Source organism: Nicotiana tabacum, chromosome 17, assembly GCF_000715075.1.
Source record: "Nicotiana tabacum cultivar K326 chromosome 17, ASM71507v2, whole genome shotgun sequence".
NCBI classification, from domain to species: domain Eukaryota; kingdom Viridiplantae; phylum Streptophyta; class Magnoliopsida; order Solanales; family Solanaceae; genus Nicotiana; species Nicotiana tabacum.
The window spans coordinates 14,119,201-14,133,810 of NC_134096.1; positions in this window are offsets into that span (position 1 = coordinate 14,119,201).

Consider the following 14,610-nt stretch of genomic DNA (forward strand, 5'->3'; position numbering starts at 1 on the left):
CGTTGCATGTGTCCTTCGCTTACAAGTAGAGATCATGAGAAGTTGGAGAACTCGGAAAACAAAACAAAAAATCGAGAACTTGTTTAATTTCAGAAAATGCCAAGCTAAAGAAAAGTAGAAAGTAAATAATAAAAAAAAAGAAGATAGAGAAGTCAAGAGACCCAGTTAGCGCTTGGAGGTCGAAATATATATTAGGTAATTGAAAACTACTATTTCACTTATTGGTTGTGTATTCCACAATTATATAGCTTAAAGACAAAAGCCAAACATATTGAATTACTAATTATACCATAAAAAACAAAAGACCTTGTTACCTCGTAAAATTAACTGCCAATTATGGGTTTCTCCTAAATGGTGGGCGGCGATAGCTGTGGTTGATAATGGTGGGCTATGGTGGTTAACGATGATACTGAATGCAGTAGTTGTCACGACCCAAACTCCCACAGGAGCCGTGATGACGCCTAATAATGCATGTTAAGTAAGCAAATAGTTTCACAATTACAATGAACTCAATAAGCAGAACTTAATAATCTCAACAACAAAATATCTAAGAAAATAACGATGAAACAACTACAACCTTTCCAAAGATCTGATGTCAACGAGTACATGAGCATTACATAATCTCAAAATACACAGCCAAATACTCAATATAAACTGTCTGAACAATAGAACAATGATATCAGAAATAAAAGAAAGAGAACTTCAAGGTCTACGAACGACATAGAAACTACATCATAGTCTCTACAAGCCTGTACCAGTGCGAACTCTAGCAATCACCGCGCCTGGAAGTACCTGGATCTGCACAAAAAAAAATACAGAGTATAGTATGAGTACAACCGACTCCATATACTCAATAAGTAACAAACCTAACCTCAAGCTGAAAGCGGTGAAGAGCTTGGAGGAAAGTCAGGGTCTAACACCAATAATAAATAATAACTCATAATATAATAATGACAGTAAAAGTAAATAACTCAAAAGATATTATGTTCAGCTTGTTCACAAGTACGAAAAATTGGACATGCTTTCCAAGTATAACAGTCAAACCCAATCATTCACCGAAATTTCTAAAATGTGAGTTCATCAAGGAAATTGTGATTTTCCAAACTTTTAACAACAGATAAGGCATTTTATTTACCAACTAGCATGAAAAAAGACATCTATACGCCTACATGTCAAATATACATGTCAAATCAATAACATCATAGTGAAATCAGTAAGTACACTCAGTCTCAACATACTCAAGATGCATGTCATAAATGTCCCTCACCATCACACACACAACCAAACTTAGTATTGTATGGGTGCCTGACACAAATGGCCCTCACCAAAGCACATATATAACTTTGTGCCTGCGCTTACTTCAATATCAGACTCCGGAGGGGCTGATCCTGTCCCAAGCGCTAATCAATAATCAATATAACTGTTGCGGTATACAACCCGATCCATATGTCAATCCGTTGCGGCGTGCAACCCGATCCAATTATCAATCTATTACAGCGTGCAAACCATTCCAAATATAACTCATAACACGGCTCTATGGCCCACACTAGTCATCAACCTTTCAAGTCTCATTGACTCACATCTCATAGAAATCAACCCAGACAGTAATACATATAGAAGGCAATAACATCATGAGATATAGAAAACAAATAATGTACAAAGATTGAGATATAACATGCTGATGACGAATTATGACTGAGAATATTACTACAATTAAGGAAAACAATTCAAAATAACAAAAATAGCCCTATCATGTCTCAAACAAATAAGTACATAGCCTAGACATGATTTTAAACACGAATCATAGCTCAAATGCTCATACAAGTAGAGAAAATACGGATATAATGAGGCATGAAAGCACCCAAGTATAATAGTAGCCTAAAGTGTACCCGTATCATGAACACCTCGGTGTACGCACACACTCCCGTCACCTAGCATGCATGTCACCCCAAAATATCTCAATTATCAGAGTTTACATGGATAATTACCCTCAAACCAAGTTTAGATATGTTACTTACCTCAAAATGCGGGAATCAATACTCCAAAAATACCTTCCCACGCGAATCGGCCACTGAACAACTAAAATTTAGTCAAAACAACTTAATATTATCAATAGGAGCCGTAGGAAACAACCCCAAAAAATAAAGCTAAGATCTTGATCAAATATGCAAAGTCAATCCAAAAGTCAACCCTAGGACCGCACCCCGAAACCCGACCAAACTCACAAATTCCAAACACCCATTCCGAAACCCGACAAAACTCATAAATTTTGAACACCCATTACGACACGAGTCCAAATTTATGTGTTTCAACCAAATCCAACCTCAAATCAACCCTAAAATTATCTATTTTTACTATCCAAAATCATAGTAAAAAATCCCCAAAAATTACCTTTAATTCACATAAACAAGGTGTAATATTCATGGGTAATCAATATCTAACATCAAAATTAAGGAAACACCACTTACCTCTTCAATTGTAGTGAAAAGTCTCCCAAATATCGCCTCCAACCCAGCTTCACAACTCCAAATAATGAAAAATGACCAAACCTTTTGAAATATAAAGTCTGCCGAGCGATTCTGCATTTGTGGTAAAAAAAACTCGCATATGCGAGTTCAACTTAAGTCCCAACCTACCACTTATGTGGTCAATCCCCTCATACCTGCGCACCCGCTTATGCGATCCCCTAGCGCAGGTGCGGGTCCACTTCTATGCTACGCCTCCTGCATCTGCGACCCCATGCTACTCTAGCCAAATTCCGCTTCTGCAGTTCCTAGACTGCATCTGCGGACTCGCACCTGTGGCCCATCCATCGTAGGTGCGAAAACACCAGAACTCAGAAGCTCATCGGTATTTCCAACATAGTCTAAAGTGATCCAAAATCAATCCCAAATACTCCCGAGCCCCTCGGGACCTCGTGCAATCATACCAACCAATCCCAAAGCATAACAGAGACCTACTCAGGGCCTCAAATCATACAAAGAAATATCAAAACTACGAATCATACCTCAATTCAAACCTAATGAATTTTCAACTTCCAAAACTCATGCTGAACCATATCATATCAACTCGGAATGACCTCCGATTTTGCATATAAGTCCCAAATGACACAACAGAACTATTCCAACTCCTAGAACTACAATCCGAACCCCATACTATTAAAGTTAACTTTCGGTCAAACCTATCAACCTTTCAAAGTTTCAACTTCTAGTTTTCGTCAATTCAAGCCAAAATAACATAGCGACCTCCAAACCCAAATCCAGACACATGCTAAGTCCTAAATCACCATACAAAGCTATTGAAACCATCAAAATACCATTCCGAAATCGACTACACAAAAGTCAAACTCCGATCAATTCTTACAACTTAAGTCCTTCCACCAAGGGACTAAGTGTCCCAACTCAAATCAAAACTTTCGCGAAACCAAGACAACCATCCCGACAAGTCACGTAATTATAAATACATATATGTAAAGCATCAATAGGGAAAACGAGACTAAAATACTCAAAACAATTCGTTACATTCGCCCCCCATAAACAAACATTCGTCCTCGAATGAGTCAAGAATATTACCTGTGGTTTCAATAAGGTGAGGATATCTACTCCGCATCTCCTGCTCGGTCTCCCAAGTAGCCTCCTCGACCGGCTGACCTCTTTAATGAACCTTCACCGATGCTATATTTTTCAATCTCAACTTTTGAACCTGCCGGTCCAAAATGGCCACCAGCTCCACATCATAAGCCAAATACCTGTTCAATTGCACCGTGCTAAAGTCCAAAATATGTGACAGATCCCCATAATACTTCCAGAGCATGGAAACATAAAATACTAGGTGAACTCCTGATAAACTAGGTGGAAAGGCAAGTCTGTAGGCCACCTCTCTAACTCTCTTTAGCACCTCAATAGGACCAATATTCCTAGGGCTCAACTTGACCTTCCTCCCGAACCTCATTACACCCTTCATGGGTGAAACTCTAAGTAGAACCTTCTTACCCACCATATAAGACACATCACGAGCCTTCTCGTCCGCATAACTCTTCTTCTTGTACTGTGCTATACGAAGCCACTCCGAATTCAACTTCACCCTCTCCTAAGCATCACAGACCAAATCAGTGCCCAACAACCTATCCTCCCCAAGCTTAAATCAACCAACTGGAGAACGATATCATCTCCCATATAAGTCTCATACAGAGCTATTTGGATACTCAACTGACAACTATTTTTGTAGGCGAACTTTGCTAACGGTAGAAACGGATCCCATGATCCTTCAAAATCAATGACACATGCTCGTAACATATCCTCCAATATCTGAATACTGCGCTCGGACTGCTCGTCTGTATAGGGATGAAATGTTGTACTCAGCTCGACATGTCTACCCAACTCACACTGCATTTATCTCCAAAAATGCAATGTAAACTGCGTGTCTCGATCAAATATTATAGACGCAGGAACACCATACAGGCGAACAATCACACGAAGATAAATCTGAGCCAGCTATTCTAAAGAGTAGGTAGTCATGATTGGAAGGAAGTGTGCAGACTTAGTCTATCCATAATAACCCACACCGAGCAACATACTCAACAATATCCTTCTTTATCCTCCACCACCAATAATGCTGCCTTAAGTCATGGTACATCTTTGCGGCACCCGAATAAATGGAATACGAACTATGGGCCTCCTCAAGTATCAACTAACGCAACCCATCCACATTAGGCACACAAATACGACCCTAAAGCCTCAATACCTCATCATCACCAATAGTAACCTCCTTGGCATCACCGTGATGTACTGTCTCTTTTAAGATAAGCAAGTGGGGATCATCGTACTGACGCACCTTAATATGCTCAAACAAAGAAGACCATGATACAACACAAGCAAGAACTCTGCTAGGCTCCGAAATATCCATCCTCACAAACCTGTTGGCCAAAGCCTGAACATCCAAAGCTAACAGTCTCTCTCATACTGGAATAAAAGCAAGACTCCCCATTCTCTCAGCCTTCCTACTTAGTGCATCGGCCACCACATTAGCCTTCCCCGGATGATAAAGAATGGTGATATCATAGTCCTTTAGTAGCTCTAACCACCTCCGTTGCCGCAAGTTCATATCCTTTTTCTTGAATAAGTGATGGAGACTTATGTGATCTGTGAACATCTCGCAAGATACACAGTAAAGATAATGCCTCAAAATCTTGAGTGCGTAAATAATGGCTGCCAACTCCAAATCGTGTACAGTGTATTTCTTCTTATGGGGCTTCAAATGACTCAAAGCACAAACAATCACTCTCCCCTCCCTCATCAACATGCACCTAATGACAATCTATGAAGCATCACAATAGGCTGTATAAGAACCCGATCTCGAAGGCAAAACCAAAACTGGAGTTGTAGTCAAGGTAGTCTTGAGCTTCTGAAAGCTCTTCTCACACTCATCAGACCAACTGAATGGGGCACCCTTCTGCGTCAATCTAGTCAATAGGGCTATTATAGATAAACAATCCTCCACAAAACGACGATAATACATATCCAACCCAAGGAATCTCCGAATCTTAGTAGTAGAAGACGATCTCGGCCAACTTTGAATTGCCTCAATCTTATTCAAATACACCTTAATCCCCTCATTGGACACCACATGGCCCAAGAATCCCACCGAGTCTAACTGAAACTTGCACTTGGAGAATTTAACATATAGCTTCTTCTCCCTCAAAGTCCGAAGCACGATCTTCAAGTGCAGCTCATGTTCCTCCCGGTTACGAGAATATACAAATATATTATCAATGAAAACAATGACAAAAGAATCAAGATAGGGCTGAAATACGCCGTTCATCAAGTGCATAAAATATGTTGGTGCATTGGTAGCCCAAAAGACATTATCAAGAACTCATAGTGACCATAACGGGTCCTGAATGCCGTCTTTGGAATATCTGAAACTCGGATTTTCAACTGATGGTACCCCTATCTTAAGTTAATCTTCGAGAATACCTTAGCACCCTGAAGTTGGCCAAACAAATTATCAATATACAGTAGTGGGTACTTGTTCTATTTAGTAACCTTGTTCAACTGCTTGTAGTCAATGCACATCCTCACAGAACCATCCTTTTTCTTTTTCACAAATAACATCGGTGCACCCCAAGGTGACACACTAGTCCTGACAAAACCCCTATCAAGCAACTCCTGTAACTATTCCTTCAACTCCTTCAGCTCTACTGGTGCCATGCGATACAGTGGAATAGAGATGGGCTGAGTGCCTGGTACCAAATCAATACTCCTGTCGGGTGGGCATGCCTAACAGGTCTGTAGTATAACACCCCAGAAAATTTCGAAGTACTTCAGCGCTATTAAGAAAGTTGATGTGCGTTAATTATATTATTTTATGTGCAGATAAGAACTATTATATGAATCATATCAATTGATCATGATAATATATGTATGAGATTCATTAAGAATGGTTTATGGTCTAAGAAGAGCCCCAAGGCTAAGTCAGGTTGAAAATTTTATGATGGGATAAAGTTTCAAGTGAATTCGCACAAGACCTAACTTAAAACGAGCATAACTCTCTTGATATGAAGATTTATATTGTGTACTACATATCAAAATAAAGGTCTATGTGTCTAGTTTTTAACTCTTCAAACGTTTAGTCATTTGGACATTGCTACAAGAAGTTATGACCAAATTGCAAAAGGCTAGCAGAATGCGATTCTGCGACCAATTCTGCGATCGCAGAACCATTATGCGATCGCAGAAATGGTTATGCGACCGCATGCCGCAGACCTGGACAGTGAAGCCCAGTTTTGGGTATCGATTTTACGATGCATTGTGTGACCCGCATACCCATTCTATGGTCCATTATGCGCCCGCAGACCTGATTTCGAAGGGTTAATTTTTCTATTTTCATAACCCGGCCCCAATTTGATAAATAGGCTTTGTGGCTTATTTTTGGGAAAGCATCTGAGGTTTATTAGAAAGAAGTGAGAGTGTTCTAGAGAGAGAAAGTAGATGAAGTATTTTGTTCATCAAGATCTTTCCCAAGCTTTGAAATCCAACAAGGAAATCTCATACGATCTTCATCTAAGAGGTAAGATTCAAACTCCTAGTCTTCAATTTCGAGTTTGGGGTAAATGATTGGTGATTGGGAGTATGATTCTTGGGTGTAAGAGTATTATTTATACATGCTTGTACTAATAAGGTTTGTGGGAAGACTGTTGATCTCAAATAAGTAAAGATTGGATTGTGGAGTGAAGGAAATCTTGTAGAAGAACCTTGTAGTTAAATTTGCACACCTAGTGTTTGACAAAATGCTCAAATGAGCTGAGACCATGAATATCTTCCTAATTATGGTTAAATTTTGTTATGTCTCAAAATATATTGAGATTACTAGAATTTTTGGAGCATTGTAGTAATTTAAGGAAAGCTCAAAGCAAGGTATGTTGGCTAAACTACTCTCTTATAATTGAATTCAATGATGTTCTCATAAGTTTCAAGTATGGTTGTCTCAAGTTTCTTATTCTATGTTCCGAGATATTCCCAATAAATTTGATTGTCCCAAATAAGAAAATTGTCGAAAATTATATATTCAAAACATGTTACGAATGTTCCTATCACATTTTGTTATCCTTTGGGAATGTGTTCAAGAATGATATGTGCATTAAAATGCTATGTCTTTGAGTCGTGTTTCAAATGAAGGTTATGATGCCAAATTGTGCGAGAAAATCTCAATAATCTTAAGACTCTTAATTGCTCATATGTGTACCTAAAGTCTTGATTGGAAATGTCTTATTATTGATAATCTATAAAGATGATTGGAAGTTAAATAAGTGAATTGGGGATATGAAGTGTGGCCAATGTGCCAAGAGTGAAAGTTATACTTGTGGCTAATGGTGCCAATGAAATGAAATGACATGAGAAAGGTTATGAAATGAGCCTTGATTCAATTATTCCAAATTGACTTCGAAAATCGAATTGCCTAAAAGCTTATGAACTTAAGTCATGCCCATATGTGAATGTTCTAACAAATGCTATGCTTTGTGAGAATTTTTAATGTATTTTACATTCTTACATATTCGTGAGTGGAAATTGTGTATTGCCATTTTTAGGGAAAACGTATTTCAAGAATAAATGGTGTGTTACTTGTTGATAATTGTAACTTCCGCATCAATTGCCAATTATTTTACTCCATTTCTCGGAAAGAAATCTATTGTACTTCAATTGTTCATTTCTAATGAACTTAAGGTTGTGATTTTCGGAATAGTATATATGTTGATATGTGATAGTGATCTTTGAAATTGAAAGAGGTGAAAGTGCGGAATATCAAATACGACCACCGTGCCTTGAATAAAGAATCTTGTGAATGGTCAAAAGAGCCAAGGGAATATTGTTGTTGTTATTGGTTGAAAATACTAGTGAATATTCATACAATGTGAAAGATTATGAGGTAAATACATTTGTACCTATGATATGTTTTTGAATTATTCCCCTTATTTGGGATGAGATTGATATGATTAAATTATTCCCCTTAATTGGGATGATATTGATTGATGTAAAAAGGTTGATGTCTCTAATAAGACAGCCTAGCCGATCGGATCGTGATCGGTCTCCGTGCTAAAATTTCGGTGGTATTGGTATTGATAGTAATTGTGGTTGATGTCTCTAATGAGATAGCCTAGCTGGTCGGGTCGGTGGTATTGGTATTGATAGTAATTGTGGTTGATGTCTCTAATGAGATAGCCTAGCCGGTCGGGTCGTGATCGGACTCCTTGCTAAAATTACAATGGTATTGGTATTGATAGTAATTGTGGTTGATGTCTATAATGAGATAGCCTAGCCGGTCGGGTCGTGATCGGACTCCGTGTTACAATTACGGTAGTATTGGTATTGATAGTAATTGTGGTTGATGTCTCTAATGAGATAGCCTAGCCGATCGGGTCATGATCAGACTCCGTGCTAAAAGTATGGTGGTATTGGTATTGTGAACAGTGGTATTGCGAACAATGGTATATCGGTGCTAAATATCTCCCAACCAAAAATAATATTATCATCATTATTTGATTATCATGTCACAGTGTTATCTTCATATTTTGGAAATTATTATGTTTTAACTTGACATTTGAATATCATTGATTGTGACTTGTTGTTTCTATGGATTTTCCTTTCTTACATTGGTATTCTATTTTGAAAGAGGACAATTAGCTTTACATGCTAGTACTCTTCCATATGTACTAACGTCCCTTTTGCCAGGGGCGCTGCATCTTCAATGGACCCACGTGATTCATCAACGGTGCAACTTTGGTCCTCGTTAGTAGTTACTCCCTATTCAGCAGGTTTTGGTGAGCCCTACTCTATTCCGGGCCCGATGTCACTTGATGTTACACTTTTTGTCTTGAGGTATACCCGGGGCCTTGTTGCCGGCACTTCCATACTATTCTTCTGTCATATTTAGAGGCTTCGTAGACAGGTTATGGGTGGTGTATGATGTTGGGAATTGAACTAGAAATGTTGCTATTTGGCAAACATGTTTTACATTATACCTATAAACTTGTAATACTTTGAAAATTATGAACGAAGTTTCTAATGGAATTAATGAGAGTTGTTAATAAAATATTTTCAGTGTTTGATTAATGGAGTGCATCTCCTCTTTATTTATGGATGAGTTTGGGTACAAGGAAATCTAATAGGCTTGCTCGGCCGGGTTCACTCGATTGAGCGCCGGTCGGGCTCCTCGAGTTTGGGGCGTGACATACTTGATATAAGAGCCTAAGGTTTTAACGTATCCTAGGATGTCTCGGAGCCGTGTCTAGTAGAGTCCTTCTTATCGGTGTGTTATCGACCACATCTATAATGAGGAGGTTACTTGGACATTTAGGAATTTCACACTTCTTTGATACTCTAGATCGTGCGATAGAGCTCAATATAGAAAACTAATTTCCTCGTCATGTTTCATTTTCCATATGAGTAACCCGCAAGTTCGAGGTAGCAATGAGTGAATGAGAGAACCAATTTCTAGGGGAAGTGTCTCTATTTTTATTAATGTCACCCCGCCACCAGTTTATGTGATGAGAGCACCTAAGAAATGAAAGAGGATTATTGGCATCAATAAGTTAAAATATTTGATATGAAAGAAGATCCACTCGGTTTTATATTGGATGATTCTTGAAATATGTTATGGTTGTGGAAAGAGGGGGCACAAGAAGAACAAATGCCCTTAGGTTGGATACACCCATCTCGGTGTGCCCGATATGCGGGCAAAAATATTTTGCATCATGTTGTGAGCATGCTCAGAAGCGTGTTAGGGGTGGTAGATTTGGGCAATTCCAAAAGTCCATACAACGAGTTGTTGCACAGATTGTTACTCCCGCCATGAAGGCTTGGAGGAAGACTAAGGGGATTGCTTATGATGTATGCAAAAAGGCTAAATATCAGGTAAGTGGGGCGAGTCAGTTTAGCGGACCTCATCCTCGTTGTGTGAAGTGTATGAGATGTCATTCGGGGGTATGGCACTATGATACTAATGTATGTTTTGGATGTGGAGTAGAGGGGCATCAATTAAGGTACTGCCCTGTCAATCTAAAGTCATCAAGTAAGTCACTCCTTAGTACATCATTATGAACACCACATTGTTTTCCTTATTGAATATGTACATCCATATTGAAGGGGCCTACATAAATAAGGTCTTAACCAAAACGTTGAATCACAAAACATTGCATATACTTACTTTCTAAACGAGACGCCTTATTCGTGAAGCCACTCTATCACAAATTCTCTTATTTATAACCTCTTGAGGAATTGAGCTTTATAATTATGTCCTTGAATTGAGTTATAACTCTAGGATTAATACTTCCCCCTTGCTTCCATAAATTCTCAACAATGGACTATACCGGATGAATTTCTTACAGAACATTTTGATTCAAATGGATAACATCTGCTCACTTGTGCCTATGCACGCACCACCATAATATTAACCTATGTGGTATCAATTCTAATATAAAGCAGCCTAGTGTTGAGATCCTTATTGAGCCACTCTTTTTCTCTCCGTTGTATGTAGATCCTATGGTTTGAACAATCACTTTGTTCCTTTGTGTATATTATCATGAATCTTTTTCACTGTCTAGTAACATGAGGATATATCAGCACCTATTATATGTGTATGTGTCAATTGAAATGGTCACTTGTCTGTATAAAGTTTTTCGGGAATTTGAGGTTTTAGTGAATTTGTCACAAGAAGATCTTTCTTTTCACCCATCTCAGTATGACTTTTATGTCCACCTAGATCATGCCTCAGTGATTAACTCACATTGTTCCTAGTATTTTAATTTCCCATGACATGTCATGGTATTGTAGTTTGAGAGTTATTATGGCGGAAACATGTCTAGCTTATAGGAAAGTGTTCATTCTCTCTAACCAATATGTGATTTCATCCCAATATAAAGATGTCCTAGCTACATGATTTCACTTGTGTGAGGTTGAAAGTTAAGCAGCCTTATGATGAGCATATTGAATTGAAAGACAAGTTCGTCGTATCTCTAGTCCACTCACATAGGATCAACTATTGGAAAAGGTTAAGTTGTGAGAATGATAATAATCTCACAAGTGTTCAACTTCTTTTTCATCCTCATGGGCTTGTGACATAGATTCTTTGTGTCAGTTAATGTTAAGAATGTAATGCAATTTCATGCATTTTGAAACCCATATTACATTCGGGGTACTAGAATATTTTTATTTCGAGTTAAACCGATTTTCCCTACACTCCAGGAGACGACTAGTGTCACGTACTTGGCTATTTCTCTTTGAGGCCTACTATTGCCAAACAAGGCACATATGGAATAAAATAATTGTTGTTGTCCTTTTCATGAATAATAGTCTTCTAAGAATAACTGGTGCTAATGTCTTTATCCTTCCGATTATGCCTCCCATATGTCACATGTCAAAGAAGAAGCATCATCCCGTGATCAAATATATTGGATAGGAAATTTTATAGTCATATTCAAGTTAGTACATATAATTATTGGAGGTCGCCAATGGTTTAGTTTGGATGTTCGGCGCAGAGATTTAGAGTTGAAGAAAGTGAACGGGTTATTCTCAATATTTTCTCCACGATGATGCTATGTGAATTTCTAATAAAGGTAAAATATATGCAATCATATTAGGACTTATGAAACCTTAAAGGAAATAGGCCAAAAAATGAGTATGATATTTCCCTATTATTGTTCTCCGTGTACCCGGTGTTTCATGTGTCTATGTCTAAGAAAGTGAAGTTAATGGATAATTGGATTATGAGGAGCAACTATTTGCTATCCTTGTTAGATAATTCTGGAAGTTAAGATTGCCTCCGTCAAGTGCTATGGCTAAGTCTGTGAGTCGAGGAGATCACCTCGTAGGCCGAAAGTGTTGAGGAAAGGAAATATTCTCACTTGTTTGTAGAGCCAAATAGTTGTGGTTCAAAAACGTACCTTCTATGCATTATGGTTTAAATGTGTACATTTCGTGTCAAGATACCACTTTTGTTAATGTAATGCCCTAATGTTGAGATAAGTGTTGTTGATATATACTGTGATGCATTGTTGAGTAATGGATATATTGTTAGAATTGATTTCTGAAATTCTCTGACAGGTGGATAGGCCCAGTTACAGGGGAAACTCTGTCGAAACTTTTAAGAATTTGTAAAGATAGCCAAATCTTAAAGTCCATAAGTAAGTTGAAATTTTGGAAAGGATGTATAAGACCGATGTAGTCATAAGTGCCTATGTATAATGGTTGGAGAAAAAATGATGGTAACTCTATTCTTAGAAGGGACTTGCAAAACATTCGAGGATGAATGTTCTTAAGTGGGGGAGAATGTAACACCCCGGAAAATTTTGAAGTACTTCAGCACTATTAAGAAAGTTGATGTGCGCTAATTATATTATTTTGTATGCAGAAAAGGACAATTATATGAATGATATCAATTGATAATGATAATATATTTATGAGGTGTATTAATAATGGTTTATGGTCTAAGAAGAGACCCAAGGCTAAGTCAAGTTGAGAATTTTATGATGGGATAAAGTTTCAAGTGAATTCGCACAAGACCTGATTTCAAAGAGTATAAATCTCTTGATATGAATATTGTGTATTACCTATCAAAATAAAGGTTTAGGTGTCTAGTTTCAAACTCTTCAAACCATTCGTCATTTGGACATTCCTACAAGAAGTTATGACCAAATTATAAAAGGCTGGCAGAATGCGATTATGCGATCGCAATAGTGGTTATGCCACCGCAAAATGGTCGCAGACCTGGCCAGTGCAGCCTAGTTTTGGGCATCAATTCTGTAATGCATTGTGCGACCCGCATACCCATTTTGCGGTCCATTATGTCACCGCAGACCTGATTTCAGAGGATTAATTTTTCTATTTTCATAACCCGACCCCAATTTGATAAATAGCCTTTGGGGCTTATTTTGGGGCAATCATCTGAGGTTTTTTAGAGAAAAGTGAGAGTGTTCTAGAGAGAGAAAGTAGATGAAGTATTTTGTTCATCAAGATCTTGCCCAAGCTATGAAATCCAACAAGGAAATTTCACAAGATCTTCATCTAAGAGGTGAGATTCAAACCCCTAGTCTTCAATTTTGAGATTGGGTAAAAGATTGGTGATTGGGAGTATGATTTTTGGATGTAAGAGTATTATTTATACATGCTTGTACTAATAAGGTTTGTGGGAAGACTGTTGAGCTCAAATAAGTAAAGATTGGGTTATGGAGTAAAGGAAATCTTGTAGAAGAACCTTGTAATTAAATTTCCACACCTAGTGTTTGACAAAATGCTCAAATGAGCCGAGACCATGAATATCTTCCTAATTATGGTTCAATTTTGTTATGTCTCAAAATAGATTGGGATTGCTAGAATTTTCGGAACGTTGCAGTAATTTAAGAAAAGCTCAAAGCAAGGTATGTTGGCTAAACTACTCTCTTATAATTGAATTTAGAGATGTTCTCATAAGTTTCAAGTATGGTTGTCTCAATTTCTTTATTCTATGTTCCGAGATGTTCCCAATAAATTTGATTGTCTCGAATAAGCAAAGTGTCGAGAATTATGTATTCAAAACGTGTTACGAATGTTCCTATATCACATTATGTTATCCTTTGGGAATGTGTTCAAGAATGATATGTGCATTAAAATGCTATATTTTTGAGTCGTGTTTCAAATGAAGGTTATGATGCCAAATTGTGTGAGAAAATCCCAATATTCTTAAGATTCTTAATTGCTCATATGTGTACCTAAAGTCTTGATTGGAAATGTCTTATTGTAGATAATCTATAAAGATGGTTGGAAGTTAAATAAGTGAATTGGGGATATGAAGTGTGGACAATGTGCCAAGTGTGAAAATTATACTTGTGGCCAATGAAATGAAATGACGTGAGAAAGGTTATGAAATGAGCCTTGATTCAACTATTCCAAATAGACTTCGAAAATAGAATTGCCTAAAAGCTTATGAACTCAAGTCATGCCCATATGTGGTTGTTTTAACAAATGCTATGCTTTGTGAGTATTTTCAATGTGTTTTGCATTCTTACATATTCGTGAGTGGAAATTGTGTATTTACCTTTTTGGCGAAAAAGTATTTCAAGAATAAAAGGTGCGCTACTTG